Here is an 11,988-nt window from a genome sequence, read left to right as displayed (position 1 = left end):
AGAGTTCAGTCAAAAAGAATGAAACAGACACAAAGACTTGCACAGATTGCAAGTTAGCCTTGATGGACCCAGAGGGATAGACTGCCATTTCACTGTATCACTATCATCCCATTGCTCATCAATTTGCTTGAGTGGGCACCAATAAGGACTTGTTTTGTTACTGTTTTTGGTATATTGAATACGACACGGGTAGCTTGCCAAGCTTTGCTGTGTGGGCAGAATACTCTAGGTAGCTTGCCAGGCTCTTCTAGAGGGATGGAGGAATCAAACCCAGGTTAGCCGTGTGCAAGGCAAATACCCTACCCACTGTGCTATTGCTCCAGCCCAGGCTGCCATTTACTGAAAACAATTTCTGTTCACCAACCCTGGCTCCCTGGCTAGACACACTGTTTACACTAACAAGTATATTAAGGACAGTTAGCACATACATTAAAACTTAATAGATACATCTAAAATAGATACATATACAGCAAAGGCTGGGATATTTATATACCTGTAGTCATATGGTGATCAGCAAACAACTTTGTATAGCATTGAAACTATGGTAATCTGTTCTATTCTTGCCTGGCCACACCTTTGCAAATGTCATTGTTTAAGCTAGTTAAAATTATTTTACACAGGGGAAGATCCCTTTCTTGGGGTTACTATTAGGGAGACAATTTCTCACATATACGTGTATGACCCCAGGTTAGGCAGTAAGGGTAAAAAAAATTGCTGACGTGTTTCTTGTTTTCTGAAATTTAGAAACCTATAAGAGAAGAGACAGACAGTACTTATCATTACAGGATAACATGAAAACAACATTAAAAACAATATTGTTGGAAATGTTAAGGAGTTCAAAAAGGGAAATGCCAATAGTAATTTCTCTCAGAAAAAAAATCTCTTCAGCATTATCTAGATACATGTTTGTATACATAAAAGACTGTACTTCGAAGGGCTTTTCTTGCTGAAATTAAGTAGGTGGATGCCCTGAAGCCAATGATTAATTTGGAATAGGTCACATGGGACTGTTAACTCTCAGACCAAGCCTGACTAAGTAGATGATGTTTAATGTGTAGATAGTTATTCCTTCCAAACCCTCATGATTAATTTACAGTCCTCTTGCTTTTTATAAGAAGTTTACAATTATCTTCCTATTAAGCTGAAAGAAGTGACCCAAATCTCCTTGAAAATAATATTCTATGTATCATTAAATAAGTCATCTTTATTATTTTAATCTTTTCAATATAATGAACTTGTCCAGTTACAACAACATATCATTAAAAAACAAAGTTTTTAATTTTCTTTATGTCATTAAACCATTTTCTATTACGAGAAACTGTAATTTAAATAAAATATTAATAATATCTGATAAATGTAAAATGGAGTAGAAATGCTAGTTTGTGTAGTTTGTGTATGTAGTGTATATATTTTTTCTTTCCCCAATTTTATTTTTATAAAGTTCAAAATAATTTATTACATTCAATATTCCAACACCAATCCCACCACCATAACACCTTCCCAATATTTTCCTTTTTCAACAACGATGTTTACCTCAATTATTTTCTAAAACTTCTTAACTATGCTTTGTTATTTTTGCTGCTCTTCTCTTAGTACTGCCATATATTTATCTATACCTTTGTGGGGGAATGTGTGATATGTAGAAAAGGATCAATGAGAAGACAAAACTAACCTGTCAATATCTTAGTTTAACAATTTTTACTTGTTTCTTCAACTTGTATCTAGCAGAATGCTTGTGGACTTAGGGTTTACCTCTCAGGATCCAGTCAAAATGTCAAACCACTTTGGGGGCAGATTGATTCCTTCTTGCAAAATATATTGGAATTTGAGAAAACAATAAGTTTATTTAGGTGAGTGAAACTGAGAGACTATTATGACTTAAACTTGGCAAAAAACATCATAAATGCCTTGGGATGTATTCAAGACCTTAGGGAGATAGGGTTGATAGAGTGAGTTTATCATATGAAACAGCAGTAAAATCCTCCCATTGCCAATATCCATTCACTAATTTCTATTTATTGAATGTAACTATGAGTCAGGAAATGCTTAAAAACTTAATCATCAGTGACAAAAATCTATGCCAGAATCTTGTTTTAAATTTAGTGGTAACCTATAAAAGAAAATCTATACTATAGCAATAATGACACTGGTAGCTTAGTAGTACACCATAAGACAAATACAAATACTGAAAGTTTCAGACTGGGAAAGAATCTCAAATACTAAGTAGTTGGGGCACATTACAGTCATTAGACATAAAATTCATATTGGTGAGATAAATGCTTGAAAAATTAGAACAAACATAAGTAGGGAATGTTGCCATTTTCCTCTTCTCCTTGAGTCCTTTGCATAGTTTATTCAGAGCCATGTCCTTTTGTATGGGCACAGGAAGACTGTAGCAAATGCTATGCTTTTGTAACCTGGGAGTTATTTGACTCTACATTTTATTTTCCTCCTGGGCATTTGTTCTCTTGACCTAAGCTTCAGTTGCCCTTACTTCCTACACCCCCAAAAGCAGGGTTCCAATGAGGGACTGGACGAACCCAGGGCAAGCAGTGAGTTATGTGCTACTCTGGCATTGAGACAGGCTTGGCCAAAGTGCCTAATGCTTAACTATAAGTAAAGAGCTTGGTCATGGACAAATGCTGTCATGATCCAAATAGTAATAACTAGATTCGGACCCTGCTAGGGTTAAGAATGATTAATTTGGCCTGAGTGTTGTAGTCTGAGTCTGCAAGATGTTGCCAGGAGAGTTGCCCTGTAAGCCTCAATGTATCTCTTACTATGTCCATACAAAAATAACTAGTATTAAGATGTTAATGAGTTTTTGGACTGAGGAAAGAAGAAAAACTCCTTAAGAGGTATTTTGCCTGCATGCTCTCAGGAAGGGCTTTGGAATGCCCCTGGGTGGTGTCTCCTTTGAAACTGGTGAGCCCTCAGGCAGGGCTTATGTTGATTTTGCTACCAGACTGTGTGTAGCCTAGAGGGCAAGGTAGAGAGACAAGTAGGGGGAGAGACTCCTGAAGAGGGCAGAATCCAGAGGAGAAGGAAGGATCTAGGAAGGGTGCATGAGATGAGAGAGACGGACGATTCGGTAACTAATCAGCAACCAGCTTGGTCTTCATTCTTCCTTCATCTGTCCTTGGTCAACAGCCATCCTGATCAAGCCCATACACAGTGACTCCAGAGCACCGAACACGGGCAGTGAGGCAGAGCCGCCCAGAGAGCCCTTGAGCACACACCCTTCAGCATGTGTAGTTTTTTACAGAAAATAATCAGACATCAGAGTGTCAGATACCAAATAGTTGCACTTATTTTCAGAAATAAGATGGGTATATATATAAAATATAGCAGAGGGAAAAAGTCTCCACTAGGAGGTATTAGCAGAGAGTGATTACTCAGAGGCATAGTAAACTGAAAAGAATAGATAATTCTCAAATACCCCATATGATCTAATAAAAAAAATTCAATTTTTGGCATTTAAGACTTGTCTAAGTTTGGTAAAAAGTCATGATACCTTTCCAGACCTCAGTTAATAACAGTTTCACTTTCCTCTTTTTATAGGAAGAGATTGGTAGCAGAAACTCTGATAATAGTCCTTCGAAATCTTGCCTAAAAACACTCTGGCTATCTTCCAAGGTAGGACTATAATAGGGAAAGAAAACTCTTTAGAAGGAATTGATTATTAGACTATCAATCTGAGATAACACAGATGTTTGAGATCCAGGTACCAATGGTTTCCATTTGTAAATGTGGGAGTTTACAGGACAGAATGATCAAGTATGAATAAAATTTGGTTAAGTCCATGTTACATTATGATAAGTGAATAGGTTAACTCTTGTGATAAGTTCCTAAGTATATAATTAGTGGAGATTGGCTTAGCAACATCCTGAAACCCTACATTGATTCTGCTTCCATGGATAGAAATCCATTATATTATGGAATAGAAGGTCAAATGACTAAAGAATTTTCTTTAGTAAGTTTTACAGTCATTTATTTCCTTATTTGATTAAAATGCCATTTTGTTATATAACAAAATTCCATGTTCGCATGGACACATCATCCATTACATTTATATATTTTATTTATGTATCATTTTATTAATAACTATAATTATATAACTTGTCTTTTTCCAAAAATATATCATGCAAATATTATGGCATGCTATTAGATATTATTTTGCAATCAGTACATCAACTTCTGTGGAAATATAATTAGGATTTTAGTTTAAACCAGTGTTTTTCAACTAAGGTCAAGTGGACCTTGCGGACATCAAGGATATTTTAAATGGAGTATAGGTAATTATTGTATAAATAGGGACCAACGCCTAAAGTTAGGGGGTCCACAAGTAGGAAGAGCTATACCTGAAGGACACAATCTGAAGGAGCCCACAGTCAATAAAAGGTGGGAAACAGTGTCTAAATGCTTTGAGAAGAACTTTAATTTCACAGCTGAGTTTTTCAGTCTGTATAGGTTGCACCTCATTTTTATTATGTTTTTGTCATTTTTAGAAAAGGTATTCTTCATTATCCTATTCTTTCAGTATCATATCATTAAAGCTGAATTTTTCTTTGTATTATTTCTGTTTGGGAGCCCATAGCTGGCCATATTCTGGAGTCACTGCGGGTTCAGTGCCTTGCGCAACATGTCCTAGGGATTAAACCTGGGCCTCCTGAATAGAAAACATCCATTCCAACCAATTAAATTATTTCTGAACTCAAAGTTGAATATTTTAAAAGTGACTGAGAGCCTGACAAATGTTATGAGATGGATTCTCAAATATAGTCTTCTTTGTTCCAGTTCTATCCAGTCCTTTTGGGTATAAGCATCTGGGAATAAACTCCTTTTGCTTCTACCTAAACTCAAATTTGTGCCACATTTGGGGGTTAACCTACTTGGTACCTGTTATGATATCTCAGCCACTCAAAACTGTGTATTCCTGGATCACTTTCTAGTTTTAATATCAATCTGTCACAATGGGGAGCATTGTTTGCACAAAGTAATTCCTTCTTTATTAATACATTCTTGTTGCTTATTTTGTGTCTTGATGATACTTCAGCAGCTTGAAAGTAATCAAATTGAAATATAATTAAGAAACTGTTTGTTCAAGTATAAGGCATATCATGACCTGCATTCACACCAAGGGGTGTTATATCAAACAAAGTGAAAAGGGGGATTTTAAAGTAACAAGCAAGACAGTTGGTCTAATTCAGTTGAGGACATTTACTTGAAATTTTGAGTTGACAGTCATCTTCAGACAGAATGCTGGACTGTGAAGTCATTGTAATAGTTCGATGACATTACTTACTCTTTCCTAATCTTCAGTAAGGGGTGAATAAAGTGCAGACAGTCTGTTGTAGTCCTTGATAAAGAGAAACCAGTGAATGTGTATTCTTTGTAGTTCCCAATAGGGGGATGAGTCAGGAGTCAGGTTGCATAATTGTTTTTGTTTGGGGGCCACACCTGGCAGGGCTCAGGACTCACTCCAGGTTCTGAACTCAGAGCTCACTCCTGACAGGGGTTGGGGGTAATATGGGGGTTGGCATTTGATTTCAGGCCTACCAGGTGCAAGACAAGCGTCCTACCTGCTGTGTTCTCTCCAGCTTCCAAATTACATACTTTCGACCAAGAAATCTGATCATGATCAGAGAGACAAGGTGGAGTTTATTTGACTCAAAATAGGTTTCATAACCTTTCATTAGATTTTTGCCCCCAAGGGGATTACTGTCCTCCCTTTTTTTTTTTTTAACGAGGGGTCCACTTTTGTTTTCCCAAGTCATTATACATTTTTTTCCTCATTCACAGTTTGGTTTTCTTCTATTTACTTTTTCCCCAAAATTAAAGAACAATGAAGTGCAAAGTTATTCATAGTTGTGATTTTGACATACAATGTTCCTTCACTGATCCCAATGATAGTGTAAACCTCTCTCCATCACTGTTCCCAGGTTTCGCTCTTCTACCACCCTGCCCCAGCTCCACTCTGCCATCTTGATGGTCATCTCTTACATTTGTATACTAAAGTTTGGGTCTTGTGATTTTAGTGTTGTTGACTCTGTGGTTTGAATATTTAGCTCTATCATTCCTTAACACCACCAATGTAGCTGAATCCCCTTGATTCCTGTTATACAATTTTAAGTTAATTTTATTTATTTATTTATTTTTGCTTTCTGGGTCACACCCGGCAATGCACAGGGGTTACTCCTGACTCTGCACTCAGGAATTACTCCTGGCGGTGCTCAGGGGACCATATGGGATGCTGGGAATCGAACCCGGTTTGGCTGCATGCAAGGCAAACGCCCTACCCGCTGTACTATCGCTCCAGCCCCTAAGTTAAATTTATTTTAAAGTTTTTCTTTTATTATGAATTTGAGAAAGTAAAAAGATGATATACTAAAATGTTTATCTATGTAACTTTTTTTAGGTTTGACCTAAATAAAAAAATAAGAAAGCAGTAATGTTACCACTAAAATATTGTTGTAATTCTTGAATTTTCTTCTTATATAATTATGAATAAACAACTATTCATACACATGTCTACATTTAAACATACATTTAAATTATCATGTCTGGTGGTACCCAGGAACCATGAATAGTGCTAGGAATTGAACTGTGGTTGGCTTGTAAGGTGACTTGTAAAATGACTATCTTAACTCCTACACAATCTTTCCAGCCCAATGTGCATATTCTTAAAAGAATTTTATCATTAATGTTATATGAATATGCCAATAATCTGAGTTTTTATTTGTAGAGTACTTAATACAAATGTAGTGTGTTATTCTCAAAAGTCTTATTATAGGAAGAACAATAATGTTATCTGAATCCTTTTGTTCTTTTCATTAATCTTCAAATAGAAATTTGATTATCTAATGAAAGAGTTAACACAGCTCTATTAGATTCAAAAGAATTCTCATTGTGGACATGAGTTAAGGTGTTAAGTCATTTGCCTTGCACATAACTGATCCTGATTTGATCATTGGCACCACATATATTTTTTCAATCACCAAGAGTGAGCCCTGAGCACAGTGAGAGGAGTAAATTATGAGCACCACAGGGTATGGCCCCCAAACAAGAAAACACTTCACATACTAATTTTTAATACATTTTGTCATCTACATATTGTCAAATTTGTCCTCAAAAAACCTGTTCCAATTTACTCTCAGCAACATAGGAAAGAGCTTCTAACATTTCACCAACACTAAATTTTATTACTCTTTATATTCATATAGGCCCTATGGAAAGATATGCAGACATTTTATATATATATTCTATGATGGTTGTGATAGTTTTATTTCACAATTAGTTATTAAACTCTTATTTTATAATTTAAATTTTATAGGGTGTGTTTATGCACATCTAGGAAAAATATTAATATTTAAGATTTGATAGTCTACATAGTCAGACGTCAGCTAGTGGCATTGAAAAATATACTTCAGCAGTAGGAGGAGTGACTACTATGCACCCATTGCCTATAATACTCCTTGAGAATTTTATCTTCAAAATTCTCTTGTATGACTTTTTTTGCTCAGTTTACATAAGAGAAACATCTCAAATGATAACCAGTGGTCATAACAGCACTTAGAAATATTTTTGTTCATTAAAGTAATCTGTTTGAATCACTCTGTCTGGACTATGGTTTAAAAGCTATTTGAATTAACCTTTAATGTAATTATATTCATATACTTGTTTCAGATAATTACATATTTTTAATAATGTAGGAGTACTGCTATTTATTCAGCCATTGATTAAGCTGATTGAATTGGGCATGAACTCCACATTACTTTTTTTTTTTTAATTCTATTCTGAATGTTAACTTTGTTTTATTATTATTTTCTTCCCATTTTTTTTCTTGATTCACTATGAGATACAGCTACAAAGCTTTCATGTTTGAGCTTTGGTCATATAATCATTAAACACCCATCTCTTCACCAGTGCACATTTTCCACCAACAAAATCCCCAGTATTCCCCACCCCCACCTCCCGTGCTAACTCTTCCCCTGCTTGTGTGGCAGATAATTTCCCCCATATTCTCTCTCTACTTTGGTTACATTCGATATTTTGACACCAGTCTCACCACCACTCAAACCAGCCAAAAAGGCAATGCTAGACAATTTGTTTTGTATTGCTTGTTATGGATAGAATATAATGTCCAGGAAATTCTGTGTCATTCTCTTCCAGGAGCTTTAGTTTAAAGTCTCTTGGTCTTGGCCATTGATGAGATTACCTGGTGCCAGGGGCAGTCTGTGGGTGTGACTGCCAAGCTTCCAGAAAACTGGGGACCTGGGGGGAGGAGGCCCAGTCGTGATCCAAGTGGGCTTGGAAATCTCAATCATGGGTTCCTGCATATCTGGGTTTTCCTGGCAGTCCACTCTCTGGTGATGTTCATCTAGTCTTGGGTGAGACTCGTCTGAATGTGAGGAAAGTGGCCTTGCACATGGTGGTGATAGAGTTCTGGAGGTTTTTGGCTGCCAGGGTTCTGCTTGGGGCAGGAGGGAAACTCAACCCGCCCCCCTCCAAGGTGCTCCTGTGAAGATAGTCTGGCCCGGGGCCAGGGCATTCTCTGGCACTCTCTTCCGGAAGCTTTAGTTTATAATCTCTTGGTTTGGCGATTGATGAGATAACATGGCACCCGTGGCAGTTTGTGGGTGTGACTGCCAAGCTACTGGAAAACTGAGGACCTGGGGGGAGGAGGCCGAGTCCTGATCCAGGCAAGACTAGGCTCTCAATCATGGGTTCTCACCTACCTCTGCGCTACAGGTCCTAACTGCATCTTTTGATCTCTTTCAAGATTTATGGGTCTCTAAAATAAGGTCAATAAATGAGCTTATATAGCTGAGCCGGAGGTGGTTTGTGGGTGTGTCTCCCACATACCTAACTTTTGGTTGTTTAATTCTTGGTAAACTTGGCCCCAAGTTGTTGGGGTTTGGCCAAAGGCACAGTACTAATTTTGGGGTATCTGGAAGTCTAAAGGCATCATCAAGCTGCTCATGCATTCACCCCACAGGTACAGGTTTACTTGCTGGTAGCACCATACCTCCAACATATTTATTTTTTAAGACTTTTTTAAAGTTTTATTTTTATTGATTCACTGTGAGATTAACAGTTATATGTTCATGATTGAGTTTCAGTCATACAATGCTCCAACCCCATCCCTTCACCAGTGTGCATTTCTCACCACTAATGTCCCCAGTTTCCCTCCAGCACACCCCCACAACCACCACTACCACCACACCCCAGTCTGCCTCTATGGCAGACATTTTTATTTTATTTTTCCCCTTTTTTTTCTTTGAGGCACTGTGATTTGCAATAACTGTTACTGTAAGGGTGTCATGCATATCACTTTATCTCCTTTCAACACCCTGTTCTTGTCCTGAATTATCATTTCCAACTATTATTGTTATGGTGGTTTGTTTTCTGACTTAACTGAATCCAAAGCCCTAATTATTAAAATGTTGAAAGCACAAGTCAAAAAATTGTATCTTTATTCTGGTAATTTTAGAAACAAAGGCATAATATTTCATATGCACAAAATGTTATACCACGTATAAAAAGAAGTTACAAATGAAGAAGCAATGAACTGAGAAGCACTGGTTTCCCTTTTCAAGGAATTAACAAAGTTGTTACTATACATAAATTTGTCTTTTTAAGCTTGTGAGAATTCTGTACTAATCTCTGTTAACTGACCCTTACATAATAATAAAAACTAGGAATTTATAGTTATTTTTTAATGCATGAGCCAAGCAGTATTCCCTAATGTTTGAGAAGCTTATGTTTTGATAAAGTACTTAATTTATTTTTCTAGTTTTTTTAATCTAGATTACTTTTTTATAATAATGGGAAGAAGATATTTTATTTGTTTCTTTTTCTAACAGAGGAATTATCATTTATCTTAGAGATTCCACTTGCTTCTATTTCTCTTTTCAAAGATATATTTTTGCTGAAATATTTTGTCCTTTTTTCATGATTTGCCCAAGGAAATAATGCTTTATATTAGTTGGTTTATCATATTCCCGAGCTTGTTGCTGCCAGTTCCAATTTAGATAGAATGTTTAGATCTTATTTTAAAACTTGAAACAATATTTAATATCCTACTGGTTTTATAATAAATCTAAAATGGAAAGTTTCAACCCTTTTATGTTTGTTCGCTTTAGCTTCTGGCATTTGTTATGGCACCAGTAACAAATATTTAATTAGTTTTCTATTTTATGTTTTCTGTCCTTTTTTTCCTAGGTTACCTTGTTTACTAGGCACTCTTTCAGACTCCTCTTATTCTACAAAGCATTTCATTCCATGTATCTGTCCTGAGCATATTTTTTGTTGTTGTTTTAAACCTTTTCTTTGCAGTCTTATATACCAGTGTTTCTTAACTGGGAGTCTGATCTGACCTGGGCTCCCAGAGCACGAAACTGGGGGTCAACCAGGAGGAGTGTGTGAGGTGGGATACCTAGGAATGGAACACACTTGGAAGAGGACCACATTTAGGAAAAATTTAAAAAACACTGCACTAGCCCCTGCTTTATGCCCAGGGTCTCCGGCATCGAACAGAGGGGCTGGCCCAAGCTGGTGCTTCTCAGCTCTAGACCTGGACTCAAGCTGGGTGCCAGAGTTCAGTGGTTTTGAATCACAGGTATCTAACTGGCAAGAATAAATTATGAGCAGCAGTATGGGTTCTGGAACTAGTTCCCTCTTAACAAGTGAGAAGAGGTCCTTGTATGTCTGGGCTCTATTTGATTATGTTTGGACTCTGGACAGCTGTCTGCCAAGCCAGGCACTCAGCTTGTCCTAGGGTGACATCTTGCATATAATTAATGCCTCTGAAGAGGAATAGTGGCAGGCAAGACTGGGGACCCCATATGGAGAAAGTGAGCAAACTGGTGTGATCCCCAGTAAGAAGAGGGTGGAGAAAGAGAGCTTGATTGAAAACTGAAATTCCATGACAGAACTGAAATGATTGATAATAGGTTGATCAAAAATAAACGTTTAAAAGTTTTCATCTCTCTCTTAAAAAGTTTCCATTTTACAAGAGCAAAGGAAACATAGCCCAGGGAGGCAGCATAAAAGAACAGGAAGTGACATCCAATATAGTGACAGCAAAAGAGTTTCCAAGGGATGAGAAAATGCTAATTTATCATATAGGCCAGTGACATGGTAAAAAATTCACTATGTAAGGCCTAAAATCATCATCCTGGGACTGATGAAAGACCAAGTCAATGATGACCTCATCTCAGAGTCCCTACATAAATTTGCATCCTTTCTGACACATACTACTGGATCTCAGTGTGATAATGAGGTGAATGGACAAGACTGCCACTTCCTAGTATCCTGAGAGCAGATGGAGAAGGATATTCAGGACAATAAGTTCATTGAGACTGGCCAATTTAATGATAATCTCTATGGAATCGTCATCCAGTCAGTGCCGGCAGTTGCAGAAGGGATAAGCACTGCATTTTAGATGTCTTCGGTAATACTATCAAGAGGCTACAGCAAGCACAACTTTACCCTATTGCTATTTTTGTCAAGCCCAAGTCCATTAAAATGCATATGGAAATGAACCAATGACAGACATATGAACAAGCAAATAAGATCTATGAGAAAGCCATGAAGCTGGAGCAGGAGTTAGGACAGTACTTCACAGCCATTGCACATACAGGGTAACTCACTGGAAGAGATTTATAACAAAATCAGACAAATCATGGAGGAGCAGTCTGGGCACTACATTTGGGTCCCCTCCCCTGAATAACTCTGAAGAATCCCCTACAATCATTCACTTTCACAGAAAGTGAGCAAGTCCCTCTTCTCTCCTCCTGCTTTGTTCCTGTCCCACAGGGAGAACAAATGTTCTTATCCCCTTTTTCATATTATTTAAAATGAGTCTTCTAGTCCTTTTTTAAATTTTTATAATAAACACATTATTATTTTTATTGAATCATCATGAGATACAGTTATAAAGCATATCTTTATATTAGAACTCCCTACCTTACAACCTTATGTCAG

The 11,988-nt window shown here is 37.0% G+C and overlaps 1 pseudogene; it reads left to right on the top strand.

The window, feature by feature from the left end:
• Positions 1-10,444: 10,444 nt before the first annotated feature.
• LOC101540125 (disks large homolog 3-like) lies at positions 10,445-11,734 on the top strand (annotated as a pseudogene).
• The last annotated feature ends 254 nt before the right edge of the window (positions 11,735-11,988 follow it).

The sequence above is a fragment of the Sorex araneus genome, chromosome 4 (assembly GCF_027595985.1).
Source record: "Sorex araneus isolate mSorAra2 chromosome 4, mSorAra2.pri, whole genome shotgun sequence".
NCBI lineage: Eukaryota > Metazoa > Chordata > Mammalia > Eulipotyphla > Soricidae > Sorex > Sorex araneus.
This window is presented reverse-complemented; position numbering and strand designations above follow the sequence as displayed.